The 15,274-nt window shown below is 39.4% G+C and overlaps 1 protein-coding gene across 2 annotated transcripts in view; it reads left to right on the top strand.

The window, feature by feature from the left end:
• Nucleotides 1–222: 222 nt before the first annotated feature.
• The window catches only part of TRIQK (triple QxxK/R motif containing), a 64,685-nt gene continuing 49,633 nt past the window's right edge, over nt 223–15,274 (top strand). The window contains exon 1 of one of the 2 annotated variants that reach the window (XM_040587150.1): nt 223–314. The gene's annotated coding sequence lies outside the window, so the exon portion shown is untranslated. The remainder of the gene's footprint in view (nt 315–15,274) is intronic. The other variant, XM_040587151.1, reaches the window with a different exon arrangement.

Here is a 15,274-nt window from a genome sequence, read left to right as displayed (position 1 = left end):
GCGAGGCACACCGGCGGGCGGGCAGGCGCCGCGGGGCCGAGCCGGAGGCGAGAGCGGAGGCCGCCGCTGCCAGAGAGCCTCCCCCGGCCCACCTGCGGGCGCAGCTGCCGGGCTGTGGGGCGCGGGGCCCGGGCAGGTGCCGCAGGTCCGGGGCAGCAACCTCCCCGGTACAGGGCGCTGCCCGGCAGGGCGGGCGGGAGCGGGAGGCGGGGACGCTCGGGCGGGAGGCGGCGGCAGCCCCGCCAGCACAGGAAGTCGCCCCGCCAAGAGAGGAGGGAGGAGGCTGGAGGCGGAGCTCTGCCGCTCGGCCCGAGGTACCGCGCCGCTTCCCGGGGTGGGCGAGGGGCCGCGGGCGCCAGGGCCGGCCGGCACCGCCGGGCCTGTGGTTGTCACGGCAACCGCCCCCCCTCGGGGCGGCAGGGGCGCGCTGCCCCGCCGCTCCTCCGGCGCCGCCATTGGCCTGCGGGCAGGGAGCGTCCGCACTGGCGGCGCGCTCGGCCGGCCCGCTGTCCGCCGCGGGCCTCCGCTGCCATTGGCCGGGAGAAAGCGCTCGCCTCCGCGATTGGCCGGAGCGCGCTGCCAATCGGGGCGGTGCCGCGGGCGCCCGGGTGCCGCCCTAGGAACGTGGGCTGAGGGGCTGGCAAGGGTCAGCGGCCGCGGCCGGCGCGGCCATCTTGGGTGTGGGCGGGAAAAGCCGCCGCAGGCTTCTGCCCCGCGGCGGCGTGCGCGGTGCCCGGGAGGCGCGGGTGGGCGGCTGCCCGGGGGCCGGGGTTGGCCGTGCAACCTGACGGTGTAACGGGGGCTCCTCGGCTGCCCGGTCTGTCAGCCCTGTGCCAGGCAGGGTCCCTCACCAGGCTGCGACTGGCCATTTTGGAGGGAAATAAACCCCTTGCCGTGGGGTCTCCTCAGCGAGGGCTCTGTTCGAGGCCTGGTCCGGCGGCTGTCAGGCTGGCAGAGCTGACAGAGGCCTGCAGTGCCTCAGTGTGAGGACACCCCACGGCTTTCCCTCATGAGCCCAACTCCTGACGTGCTGCCCGCCAGCTCAGTGTGGTTGAGTATGTGTGTGTGAAACCCTGTCTGTGTGGGGTTTCCGGGTGTCTGGGAGCTGGACAAACAGCTGCTCTCCTGTGTGTGTGTGCATGCGTGCGTGTAAGCTGACCCCCCACACAGCAAGACCAGGACACAGGGCTGCTGCACGTGCGGTGTGTAACAGGGCTGTATGGGGCTGGCCGGCTGTGCGTGTGCAGTAAATCTGATACAACCTGGGCTTGTTGAGCTGGCTGTGTTTACCTGCAGGTGTGGTGTGTTCCGGGTACATTGGACTCCTTTGTGTTTTCTGTAGAGTGTGCTGGTCATGCTTATGCTCTGAAAAGCCTGGACAGAAATATGGGAGCTGCAACATTTCAAAATGTGAAGTGTTGGCAGGGATTTCTGCCAACATATTTGTGTGGCTCTCAAACTGCGCTGCCTTACATCAGCCTACATACTTAGGAGGATGGAGTGTCGTACCAGCAAGCTCCCTTCAAAAAGCTTATGCTATAACTGGGCTGTATGTACAGCACACACATTCACACACAGTAATAAGGCTCAAGCTCTTTGCTGTTGGGGGCCAGGCTCATTCCTAAAGAGCTAATCAGAATGGAAGGGTACCTGTTAGTGAACACATGTTGACTTTCTTCCAGCCTTTGCTGCTGATAGGTGACTTCTGTAGTGGAAAGCTGAAGAAAATTATGTGTAAGGGATACACGTAAACCTACAAGTATGGGGAAAATTGAACCATTTCTTAAGTAGTGCTATTTGGCCTGTCTTCCTTGGCTGAATCACTTCACCTCTTGGTACAAAATGGGCTAGGGACAAACTTTGTTGTTCAGAAAATAGTTTGTTTACTAAGGAAAAAAATTGGGAGATGCTTTTGTTGGCATGATTATCTTTGATCATGAATTAGTAAGATTACCCTTCTAGGACTTTTTTTCTGTCTTGATGTAAGCCTACTTCAGTCAATACTGTAAGTGTAAGCATAGAGAAAACAAAGAAGAAGTGTTGACTTTGAAATAAATTAATCACATCAATACAAGCAGTTGACATATTTTTTTAGGAAAGAGCAATTGCTAGCTTTTTTCTGTTATTGTTGGTTCAACATGTAAATTCTTTTTGTAATTTATTTTGTAAGTTATAGTTATATAATTTATGTATTGTCTTCTAGCTGAACCTGTTTGAGCATGGGTAGATGAGCCCAGGTAGATAACTTCAAGAGTTCCCTTCCAGCATCAACATCCTGTAATTTTGTGAATTTGATTTATTAATTTGACCAAGTAGGGGTTACAACAATATTCTACAATTGCCCTCTTAGCCTGTCTAAAATAGTATTTTGTATCTGCAGAAGCGATATAGAAAATACTCGGTTGTTTCAGCACAGATGTGGAAGTTCTTCATACATGTTGGGTTTGAAAGATTACTTCAAATCAAATGACTAAACCAGAGGTTCCTGTTAGCATTGGTGAAACTCGTTTTATAATTAATCTTGTGTTGATCTACATACAAGCACACATACGTGCTTCTGTTAAGTTCCATAAAACCAGGACTAACTCTTCCATTTCAGATGCAAGCAGCTGAGTTCCTGAATTCAATTACTGCATCATACTGAATGAGCAGGATTTTTCAATACATCATTCCTTAGAAACAGACTTTAGCAAAAGGTGATATGCAGCAAGATACATACTTTTCTTTGTAAGATCAACAATAAAGGCAGTGCTTTTATTACTCTTTTTTTTTTTTTTTAATAAATTCATGAACTTGAACTATACAGTGTAAGTTTATATGCATTGGAAGATTCTACATGCAGTTCTGCCAGTTCCCTGTCTTAATAGCTCTTGCTGTTACACTCTGCAGTCTCTTCAGAAAAGGAAGCCAGTTTGTGTGCCAGTTTTATAGCATAGGTATGGGAAAATCTTCTAACTCACTGTTAGTCACAAATACAGAATGAATGCTAGTCATATCTAGGATTTACTTTGGTCAAGTATTTCAGCCAAATCCTGCAACCCAATCTTAACGGATGACTCAGGCTCAGTGTACTTTATGGCAGTAGTTCCAGGAAGCATCCAATTTTAGTAGACTACATAGAGAAGAAGATGAGGGTGGGTTTTTTGCAGTGCAATGAAGACATTTTCCTTGGATTTTTCTGTTAAATTTGTTTCTTGAGACCGTGAATTAGATTTGTTTCTTATATAGTTTTAAGTCTTTCAAAAGAAACCAGATATGATCAAGATTAGTTTTAGTTAATTGCAGTTGTAATTGTAGAGTTTCTGTGAGATTGTTGGTTTTGTTTTCCTTTGGTATATTTCCATATTAATCTGAATTTTTAATTAGGCAAGACAAGCTGTGAATTATCTGCTAGGGTAGGATACTTTGGAAGGTCTTTATACATTGCTAAAGCAGGCTGACATTACAAAATGGGGTTACATGTTAAAAAACCTAAACCTGTTTAATATCCCCTTGGCAGAGCCAAGTCACTCTTAATTCTTCATAAGTAAATTGTTACATTTACATGTTATGAGATACATAAAGAGAACGAAACATAGATGACTGTAAGGCCTAGACAAAGAAGCAAATGATTTTCATTTATAGTAGAAGTCTCCCTCAATCCTCCAACTGTCTTATGATACTATTGTTGTAATACAGTTGCTCCCTGGAAACAGGACTGCAAAAGTATATGTTTTCTGACACAAACTCTGCGTCAAATTTTTCTGCTCTTGCAGATTTTTTTGATTTGCTTGCAGGTTTACTTTTTATTGAGGAAAAAATGTGAAGAGATTTACAGAATGCATACTAGCTGATCATTTTTTAAAATAAAAAATGAAGTGCTTTTCAGTGAATGGCTATCCTCATTTCAAATGAAGTCTGCAATGATTAAATATTAAAATGATCGATGGTTTAAATTAATATAAAAACTTTTCAGGAGATTATTACAAAGATTAACATTTTTAATGTTTTAATACTTCCATAGTTTATCAATCACAGGCACACTGAAACTGTTTTTAGTTAGCAAGCTGATGATCTCATATATCATTGCAGTATTATGCACAACATAAACATCATGGTATCGTTGGTAGAGGAGATGAAACACAATTTGTGTTAAGGCTCTTTAATAATCAGTTTCGGTCTCAAAGTATTTTTTCACACACAGAAGAAGCAGGTAAGATATTAATATATTTCTTCCTCTTTGGAAAGAAGATAAGAAGGAAAGATAGTTCCAGGAAAACTGTGGTGGTTGCCATTTAGGAAGCAACTCTGTTTCATATAATGGCAAACATAGATGGTCAATGGTACTGCTACAGAAGGGAGGAAAAAAACCACTTGCATGCGTTTTTCCAAGTAGGACTTGCATAATGCAGCTTTAATATCCCAAAATTATCTGCAACAGTCTGTGATTCCTGATAGATTTTTACTCATTATAATTATGTTTTAAAGGTGAACAGAAAATGTCAGTACAGTGCTTTTGTATCACTAGATACCCCTGTAATTCAGTGGGCTGAGTAAACAGTTCCTCCAGGCACTCTTAACATGGACTGTGCTAATCCCTTTGTTTCCCATTTCTTCTGCTTTTTTTTTTTTTTTTTTTTTTTTTTTAGCAGCAAGGCTAAAAATCAGCATTAGTGATTCTTAAGTTTGATTTTGCCCCTCTAACCACGTATCGCAATGATATAATAGAGCTTTATACAATACACTGTATTGTGTCCTAGGATTTTTTGCAGTTACATATGATAATTCATACATCAGCAAAATACTCTTTATTCATGTGTTGCCATTGTTCTTGGTGTTGTCCTTCATCCAGTATGTTTTACTGTCAAAAACAAAACAGAATTGGAAAGACATGGTGTGATGAATTAGCCAATGTAAACCCAATGGCAGCTGTAAAGAAGGATGGGAGATAGTCAGGAGAGGAAGGGTGAAGTAGAACTCCAGGAATAGATGGTGAACTGGTGAAGTGAATAAATGGGCAAAGACTGTTTTGACAGCAGAAGCTTACAGTGGAGAAGTCACTTATACCAGAAAGGGCAGGTATGAGAGAGGGAAAGAGCAAAGGTTAGCACTGGGTTAATGTTGAGAATAGTATTGGGAAGTTAAAATCCAGAGGGCAGACGGAAGGACACCATTTTGTACAGAAGTTTGTTGTTGGCTACTAATGCTGTTATTTCTGTTATTAAGACAGACAACAAAATAAAAGATGGGGTTACATTGCCTCTAGTCAGAAAGCCAAATTTATCCTCATGTATTTCCGTGGAAATAAAATAATGGAACAAAATAACCTTTTATGTTATGAACTGTTTTTTATAGTGAGGAAACAGATTGGGTTGGTAATGTGGTAGATTTCAAAGTTTCAGTTGTTTTCTTTCTGGTTGTGCTGTGTGGTGTAAATGCAGAAAAGGTTAAGTTTACCCATGATAATTCCCTCTCACATTTACATTATCAATCAGCCTTTGTAGCTTTTTGTGCTTTTATCTATTGTGTTTTCATTGTAATCTTTACATATGAAGTTCTCAATTCTACAAACTCTTATGCTCAAATTTATTCACGAATGGCTCTGACAGATGTGCTCTGGAAGCCTTAGATGCTGTGTTTTAAGATGCTGCCAGCTGGTTGCCTTCTCCCCACCCCTCAGGCTGCAGTCTGTGTGCAAGAGCCAGCAATATCTGCACCTCAGTTCACTTCCCTCACCTTAACGCATGTTTATTTTTGGGTGGCTTGCACTGATGCATCAGCTGGGAACAGGGTCCTGGGGGCAGAACATACCCCCTGTTGTTGCCCTTTCTTACAGGCTTCTCACCCTGGCAGAGAGGTGATTAAACATCTGGGGTCAGCAATACCTTAAAGCCTCTCGGATACCCAAAGCTTGTTTATGAGACTCCCCTGTAGTTACAAGTCACAAGCTGAACAGGTTTTAAACTTTAAAATAAAAAGTACTGTGTTTTTTTCAACTTGTTACTGTACCCAGTCAGTGTGGAGAACATTTCACTACTTGACTTTGCTGTATCACCATCTCTACATAAACTGTCACTTCATGGTTTTGCCTACTCTTAAAAGTGATCATGACTAAAGGCTCACATTAAAAAACATAATCTTTCTTTCATTTAGTATGTATGCCATAGAAATTTTCCAGTATGCGGTTTTAGTATTGTAAGCATTGTGTGTGGAGCTGATTACACTGCCTGCAACTAAGATTACATCACTTACTTTATTGCTAGACCGGTTTTGTATGACTTATGTTCTTGCCAAAATGAAACAGTTAACCTGAAGCAGTGCATTACTTCTTTTGGTTTTGTGTCATGGTTGTCAAACTGAAAGTACACTATTTGTATAGCTAACATTTACATTTGATTAGGTCCTTGATTTACTGTTGCTCAACTAAAATTAATTTAAAAATTAGTACTGTACAGTACCAATAAAACAGATAAAGAGCTGGTGAGCTGCCAGCGCTCAGAAGTAATGGCTGGAGGCCACTGTCAATGGAAGAGAGCTTGTGGGGACTTTGCCCAGTGTTTATGTCAGGTGTGATGCTTTTCGCAGTTTTAGTCAACTGTGTGGAAATAGAAAAGTGATAGTGACAAACAATGGATGGTTCAGTGATTGCTGGATGATGAAGAAAGGATGGAATTTAAAGCGTGGCTGAGATCATAGTAACATGAGTCTGTTAAAAACTAGTTTGCATGTGTTGAGGAAGAATGAATGCTCTGTGTGTGCAGAATGGAAGATTTTTATTTTGTAAAGCTGTGAGTGCGGGAAGACACAGGGTTTGTGAGGAAGCTCTGGTAGCCAAAGGGAATTCAAGTGCACTGTAGTGTCAAGAAGGACTGGTGCTGCCTGGTAGAGGTGTGGAGGGGAGAGGTAGGAGGGTGATTTAAATCCCTTGAATAAGACCAGTGCTGGAATATTGAATCTAGTTCTACATACATAATGTTGAGTGTCCTAGGTAGGGGTATGTTGAATCTGTGTGAATTTGTCGTTTCTTCCTATCGCAGAGGGCATGGAAAGCATTGTTTCTTTTTTGTTGTATATAAGCATCTTGGAAAACTTTCTATAATATGTTTTTTTTAAAATTTAGACTTTGGTGTGATTAAACTTAAATTTGGTTTTAATGGAACCATAAAGAATTGCAGCAGCTAATAATTTGAGGGTTGCTTTCGTTCTGCAGTCAAAATAGTCAGAGCAAGGATGGATGTTGCTTTCTTTGGAATTTCTTTACTTATGCTATTTAATTTATGAATATATCGTTCTGTAATTTGCAGTGAAAAGGTTAACAAAGCATTCTTAGATTGCTATTTACCTTTTTATTCTGAAAGACAGGGTAATTTGAAAGCCTGGATTATTTTGGTGTCTTTCTGGGTATACAAAGCAGCAGACCAACAAGCTAAATAGGAAGAAGGTATTCTGGTAAAATGATTATTGTAGAGACAAAACCTATTTTAAAAAGCTTCAGACTGTTTTCATTTTAAGTATACCAGTGGGGTTAAATAATATTAGTAACTTCTGTTAGAGTAACAGATCATAATAATTTAAAACAAAAGGTCCCAGCGCACTTGCTAATATCCTTTATGGCTTCAGTAAAATACATCTGAAATGATTTACAAAGCAAAGCTTCTGGATGAATTCTTCTAGTTCTACATGGGAGGAGGGCCTGTTTTTCTTCATGCATGTTTATATAGACCCATGGAAATTATGATCTAAATGTGGGTACCATACTAAAACATAGCCATATATGCAGAGCAAAGAATTCAAAGCCACTTGCATTTTGTCATTTATTGCACACAAGTAATGTATATTGTATAGGCTTGGTTCAATTCTGTATCCTGACCATAGAAGGACTCTATAGAATATGTACTGTACCTTGAGGAGACCTTCAAAGGGAGGGAATGGTGTGTATAGGAAAAAGCTCAGGGCAATGGCTCTCTGACCAAACTTGTCTCGTGTCTGGTTTTGAGCCTTTGTAGATGCTTAGTGCTGGAAATACTGAAAACCTGGAAAGATGTTTCCCCTGTGCTATGTTGGTATACATCTTCATTAACTCACCTTATAAAAAAATAAATATATCAGTATGAAAACAACTGGGATGGCTGTAAAGCTGAGTGCATGGGAGAGTGTATTTTGAAAGCTAAAAGCAGAAGCAACTTAGCTAAAGTCCTGATCAGAGTTGACCCAGCTCTCTTTAAACTTAGTAAGTTTGGTTGCAGGGTTGTACAGTTTTGGTACAGTAGTGGCTGCACTGAGCAATTGTAGCAGGAAGAGAACCTGCACCTTCTTGTGATGTTGGTGTTGGATCTGTTCTTACAAAAAACAGGCTGACCTCATTTTACTGTATGCTCTAGCAGGTTTTTTTTGTTGTTGTTGTATTCAGTCTACAAGACTAGATTTCGGGTGGTATGTCCCCCTCCTGCTAATAAAACTTTACGGCAGAGCTGAGGCACACATTCTCCTTTGACTCTAGCCATGGGCATGTGTAAACACCTAGTGCTTAAGAGAGATGCATTCAGGAAATTAGAGTGAATGGGGTGGATTGTCATCTGCCATTTTATCTCAGGTTAGGGTTTCTGAAGAAATGCTTGCAAGCTTATACGTACTTAGTAAATGATCTCTTTTAGGAGTCTCATAACTTCCATTCCATTCCTAATCAGTTTGAATCTCTCATCAGAGGTATCTCTTAGGCCAGGGAAGGCCAGCCTTTCACATGTCAGAACCCAGGGTCTTAAAAATCTGCTATCTCCAAAAGCACTAACCCATGAAAAAGTGTTCTATTTTGTATTTCACTAATATTTATTAGTAAATTCTAACCTAATTACTAATCTAATCAGTAAATAGAATTTCACATGTACTGTGTGACTTGAAACATCCGAAGGAGTACTTTTTTTCAGTGTGTTAACCTCCATTGGAATTTCCTCTTAGTGATGCAGGCACACTGTTCAGGAGCAGTGTGAATAGATGGGGACACAATCTCTTTCCATCCTGTGATCTTATAGGGAAAGCTGTGAGAAGAGCCCAAGCACACATTTGCAGAAATGGGTGCATCCAGGACCTTCAGACATTCACATGACTGTTATTTCAACTGATAACTTTTCTGCTGGTTGACAGCTTTTCTTGCTGCCTGTTCTTCCCAGCTGCGCTCCACATTTGTCTCATCTGCCTTAAAATGAGGCAAGGAAACAGTTTGCCACATTTTCTGATAGCCATCAAAGCTTTTTTTTCTTTTTTTTTTTTTTTTTTTCATTTGGTGCATATGAAGGTTTTAGCCTGATTTTGATCCATTCCTTTAATTCAATTTTTGTTTAAGATTCAGATTTTTGATAGATACCAATGATCTTGCATTCCCCTTTTGCCCAAATAGAACATAAAGCTCCTCAAGAGATGGTATCATGTACACAATTACTTTATTTTTTATCTTAAAAATCATTGCCTTTAATGGAATCTCTAGTTAGGTTTCAGGAGCCAAGGCCCGAGTAATTTAGATACAATCTGCAGAGAGTGTGCTTGGCCTATTGTTTTGAACTACTTTGGAAACTAGTGAGCCGATGCTGTTTAAGCCGTATTAAACTCTTCACCCAATTATGGCCTAATCCTTCAAAACCAATTGAGTAGGACTTGGTTTTGAAAATGCTGCTGCTAACATCTATGGGCCTGTTCACTAAGCCCGACTATTAAGCTAATTATTAAGTGCTGTAGGGCTGAACTTTACATTTGGTATGTTAACGCCAAGTTATCTACCAGTTTATCTACTGGTTTTTGCCTCAGACAATTAAAAAAAAATACAAAAAATTGATGTATTTCATTAAGGCTAAAGAAATGCATGTCAGCTTTATCTTCTTGTCTTTATGGGAAGTATTAACAGGTCATTCTGTCTTTAAGCAGTTATTAAGAAATAGAGAAAACGTAAATGCCAAAACCACCAAATTAAAACTCTTTACATATATTTCTTTTGCCCGGTGACTAGTATAGATTTATTTTTTTTTTAAGCTGAGTTGCTTTCCTGAATGCCTAATACAGCATGTGAGACAACAAAAGTGGCATAAAACTATTTTTTTTTCATTCATACATCAGTCTATTTAATACTTATCGAGCTGCAGTAGTTTCAGAGAAAGGAAGAAAAAACCCACATTCATTCTGAACGCTGGATGGAAAGATTACCTTTTAAGTCCTTTCGAACAGCAGGTTTAGTAATGGAACTAATAATTCAGTTTTGCTGAAGTGTTACGATTAGGTGTACATGTGCTGAAGTGTTATTTGCTGCTGTCATTTGTAGCCTGCTTTCAACTTTTGCATGCTTGTGCAAGGTAGAGAAATAAGGCAATCATTAGACTATAAATGTGGTGACCAGTTTTAGCAATTACTATGACCTGAAGTCATGTGATAGGACATCGTATTATACTACAGTGAAATATCTAACAGAGGGGAACATTTGTCTGACTCCCGGCTTTGTGCCTGTGTGGCTTATTTGTGACTGTTTTCTCTTCTTCAGGTTTTAAGTTTTGTTGGTTGTCCAGCAGGAAGAGATTGTTTGCAGAGAGCTGCTTATCTTCTTGAATAATAGACATTTAAATGAAAATGGAGTCAAAATAGATTGGCTATCAGTATTAGAATTAATGTGGGAAAAATCAAGCTGAAACCCAGCCTAACATACTTTAAAAAGCATTTTTTTTAAATCGGGGTGAGACGAGAGAAAAAATTCTAGCAGTTTCAGATTTTCTTGTTTGATATATTACTTCAAAGAAACTGTTTCAATTTTTAAATAATTCACTGAAAAAATTTATATTTGTTATGGTCCAAGGTAATGCAAGGAAAAAAAAAAAAAAAACCCCAACCCAAAAAAAGGCACAATAGAAACAAACAAACAAACAAAAGAATATGGAATTACTTATTGTTCCTAATTAATTTTTGTTGTTGTTTGAATAACTTCAAAAGTTACAAAATTTATTCTCACTGGGGGTTGTTATCCCATTTTACAATATCGATAATGTGAAACAGACCTTGTGTCCTCTGGATGGTGTTGAACTGTAGTTTAAGATGGATATGCTAAAGGAAAGTATAATTACTCCCTAAATATTTCTTCTCACTTAGGGAAGAAATAAGAATTTAATATCTATCAAAAATGAGCCTAAGCTTAAAATCTACAGATGACGAATTAGCAAGTGTATATAATTAAAGCACCCAGGCTTATAGCAAGCTATGTCTTGCAGCAGTCCCAGGAAAGGAGTAACATCTGGAAAAAACCCGAATTTTGGTCACTTCCCAAAACTAAAGAGAGGGGAGAGTAAAGGGGTTATTTTCTGATTGAAAGAAGGGAAAGAAGTCACTCTTCCTCAGCTGTAACACCTACCAAGGCAAAACAAAGTTTCTGAGGTTTTAGAGTAAGACCTCGGTGAAACCATGTGGCACTCTATTACAAGAATTGTAGCTTCATAACATACTAGAGGTGAAGTGCTTAGGCAGACTAAGCTGATTTTGAAATTTAAGGTCTATGACCTCTAGCTTTATACCTGTTATTTAAATTATTCCCTACTTCATTAAAGGAAATAAGTGCTGAATGGGTATGTGGTGGGGATCAAAGACGGAATAAAACTGCCTGGATTTAACTGAACCGCAAAATGTTCACTGCTGATGCTCCAGTTACTGAAACAGAGCAAATAAGTGTTTTCTTGTGGTTGCTCTTGACTCGATGAACTGTTAATTCATGAGGCAGAGAGTGTGTTTCTGTTTCTGTCTTGTGCGGTTGTCACCCTGGTGGAGGTGTCCTCTGTACAGGCCCTCAGAGGGCAGGGGCAGCTGGACAGCATCTGCCGTCACTCCTGTAGAAGCTGCACCCATCCTTCATGATGCACCTCCGGGCATCGGGTAGTCTGGATGTCCATTCTCTTCCCACCCTCTTTAGCTCTGATTTCTACCAAAGTGTTCCCCCCACCTAAAAAAAACCCCAAAGTTTAAACAGACTCTGTTATTTTGAAGAATGTTATCCTGAAATACTGCATATGGTGTCATTTATCGTGTAATTTTCCCTTTAGTGGCTATTACTCTTTCCTCTGGGAAATCCTACATTTTTAAGTGTCTGGCAAGGCAGAATCGAACCACATTTATGCTTTTCTCCTTCATTAACTTCTTTAAGGATATTTTCTTGACACACCAATGCTGTCATATATTCATAAAAATGAAAAAAAAAAGTTCATCTTTGAACGTTTGGTATTTTAAATTTGTTCAGATGAAGATCTGTCTTCATATTAAAATGAATGTATGTTTCACAGATGGTATAGCTCTACTCAGCTCTGAAGTGAGTAGGGCATTTGGTTCTGAAGACAAATAACAAACCTTAATAATGAAAAGTAAATGTGAGGTGCCTATAATTGCTACATTTAGGAATATTCTGCAAAATGTGGTACTGTTTTTATAAAAAGTGTAACACCAATTGGTAAACAGCTATCTTCTGTGTAAGTAATGTTTTTATAAGTGAGTCTTCATGTAATACATTTTTATTCTTTTTGCCATAGAAGCTGTAACAAACTGTACTCTACTGGGAATAGATGGAACCTTTGACGTTTTTAATAGTCTCTTTTTGTTTAAAAACCCAAATTTACATAATACAAAGTTAAAAAAAGAAATCTTAGGTTTTGCAGTCCTTGAAATTTTCACTTTTTTCCTGGCTGTCATGAATACACCTCATGATAATCTTTTCAGCTCTTCAGATATTTAAAAACGTTTTACATCTAGTAAAAGTAAGTAGTCTTTTTGCTAGAGGAGTAAATGCAAATATTTTGGCATAAGTAATCCCATCAAAATTTAGGTACTTAGGGGAGGTTTAGGAGCATAGCGAGTAAGAGCAGAGGCGGCCTCCTGTATAACTTGGGTGTCTCACCTTCCTGAAATTATGTGGAACTGATTGGGTGGGTGATGAAATTTATTTTTCATAATATATTGCCTCAGGATTTTGAAAGATCCAAGAGAATATGCTGAGTATTCATATGGACTATTACCTGTGTACTACTTTTAAATAAATTTTGAGCTAATTTCATGGGTTTTGTAGGCACTGTATAACTAACAAACAACAGTGCAGCTCCTTTCCCTAGAGTGTAAAGAGCACTTACTAGAAGTGACAATGTGTGTTTTATTCCTGCTACTTACATGAAGCTATGAAACAGCCTGATATTTGTCATTATAAAAGTTGTAATTCCTAGATGGTCTTGATGATGGGATATAGTGTAGTGTTTGTTGTCCTTACGTGGAAAGTTAAAGTTATTTTAGAAATATTTGTTCCAACTGGAGTTAGAGATCTGGTGTTTTGATTAATTTTCCCAAATTTAATTCAATTTGAATCACCCCTGATGTTTTCAAGGTTAAATCAAGTAAAGAAATTATAAAATCCTTTATTAAAAGAAAATGAAATAAATCCCCAAAGTAGACTAGATTCTGCAGGAAGTACCATGGGCAGGTACTTTTTCCTTTAAAATAATAGTCTCATCCTTTGAAAGGGATTTTCCAGAATGGTAAAGACTACTGTAAGACTTATCAATAGGACATGAATGTATTTTTTTTCAAATTTTTTCTTTGTTTGTATCTTGTTTTTTTTTAAATAATAGTAGTAAAAGTTTTAAAATTCTTTCTCTTGGCTAAAGTATAGGTAAAGAATTCAGCTGCATTTTTCTTGCAATTTTGGCTGCAGGTTACTTCCACTGCATTTCTTAGTTACTGTACTTCAGCAGTACACTTGAGCCAATTAAACTAAGGAACAGCAATGATTTCCAAAATACTTGCATGCAGACAGCTTCCCACTCTAAATGCAGTGGTAACACATTTTTTGCAGTAATGGGTAGTTCGCAGGGGATCTGATGTGTTCCTTGGGTTTTACCCGAGGAGGATAAAAGGCTGGTTTTGCTACCTTGTACCTTGTAAGGGTTTTAGTTTCCATTATTTATTTAACTATGAACTATGGAATTGACTGGTAAAAGAACAGCTCTGTCACTACCATCAGTAAGCTTTTAATCATATTAAAAAATAATTTGGGTTGTGAGTTCAAATTATCAACCTTCATTGCATCCAAAGAACAATTCCGCCTAACCCCTCAAAAAAAAAAAATCAGAGTTAGATATCCATTTGCAATTAAGGATAAGGTACTTCTGTATATATACAGATACTCACTGTGTATTCACCTGAGTTTTCCATTACAGCTGAAGACTTGGTCCAGTACTTCCCCATTCTGTAGTGGTTCTTTTCTATCCTGAAGTTTTACTTACTTTTCTGTCAACCAACTAGCTGTATTTCAGGTACAAACCCAGTAATTTTATTGATTATTTCTTTAACGTGTCCTCTATTTAATATTTAGGCAGCTTATTGTGGAAGAATACAGACATACAATCGAATATCATTGCTAAGAAAGTTTGTACGTGTGCACATACATACACATATCTTTTGAGTGTTCACTGGTTTACACTTTAAGCCTTTTCACTATTATTAACCATTTGTATTGCACCATCAATGCACAAAGTGCAGTCTTTGTGCTATGTAGTCCCTGTACTTGTTTTTTATTAGTATTTCCAAAGTCATTCATGGTGTGTTTCCATTTCATTAAAGTGATTGCTTTGAATTGTTTTTTATTGATACAAGCTGCATATGCATCAAGAATAGTGAATTGGGATCTAAACACTCCTGTCGCCAGACCTTGAGTGGACATTCAGAACTGATTTATATTTCATAAAATACTATTGACAGTTGGAAGTGATAATGGGCAATTTATTGTGCATTTTAATTATTGTCAGTCACGGCTTATGAATAAAAGAGGAGGAAAAGAAAAATCATGTGTTCTTCTAAGGGTGCAAGCCTTCAAAAGTGAATCACTAGATGGGAAGAGAAAGAAAGTGAAAAAAACAGTAAAGAGGACCACAGAAACAAAGACTTATTTTGACCTTGCAGTATCTCTGAAATAGCAATAAACAAAAAAAAATATTCCATTGGGCCTCTCTTCGTTTTCTTAAAATCTTCTTTTGTAAAAGCTTGAAAGTTGAAGAGGGCTTGTGTTGCCTTCAAGTGATCTGAAATTACTCTTGAAGAATTTTTAGTAGCTTGTAAAAAGAGCAGCGACAAACTCCATGTTTTTTAAATGGTCATTTAAACAGTCATTAAAATTCGAGGGACCTGAATGCTGCTCAGGGTGCATTTGGCAAAGAAATATAGGAAAAGCCAGATTGTCTACTTGCTGATGTTGGAGGCCATGGAGTGGCCAGAGGCAGCTGGGAAAGACTTGAGTGCA

Source organism: Falco naumanni, chromosome 3 (genome assembly GCF_017639655.2).
Source record: "Falco naumanni isolate bFalNau1 chromosome 3, bFalNau1.pat, whole genome shotgun sequence".
In the NCBI taxonomy this organism is placed as follows: Eukaryota; Metazoa; Chordata; class Aves; order Falconiformes; family Falconidae; genus Falco; species Falco naumanni.
The sequence above is the reverse complement of the archived record's forward strand: the minus strand, read 5'-3'. Positions and strand labels throughout refer to the sequence as shown.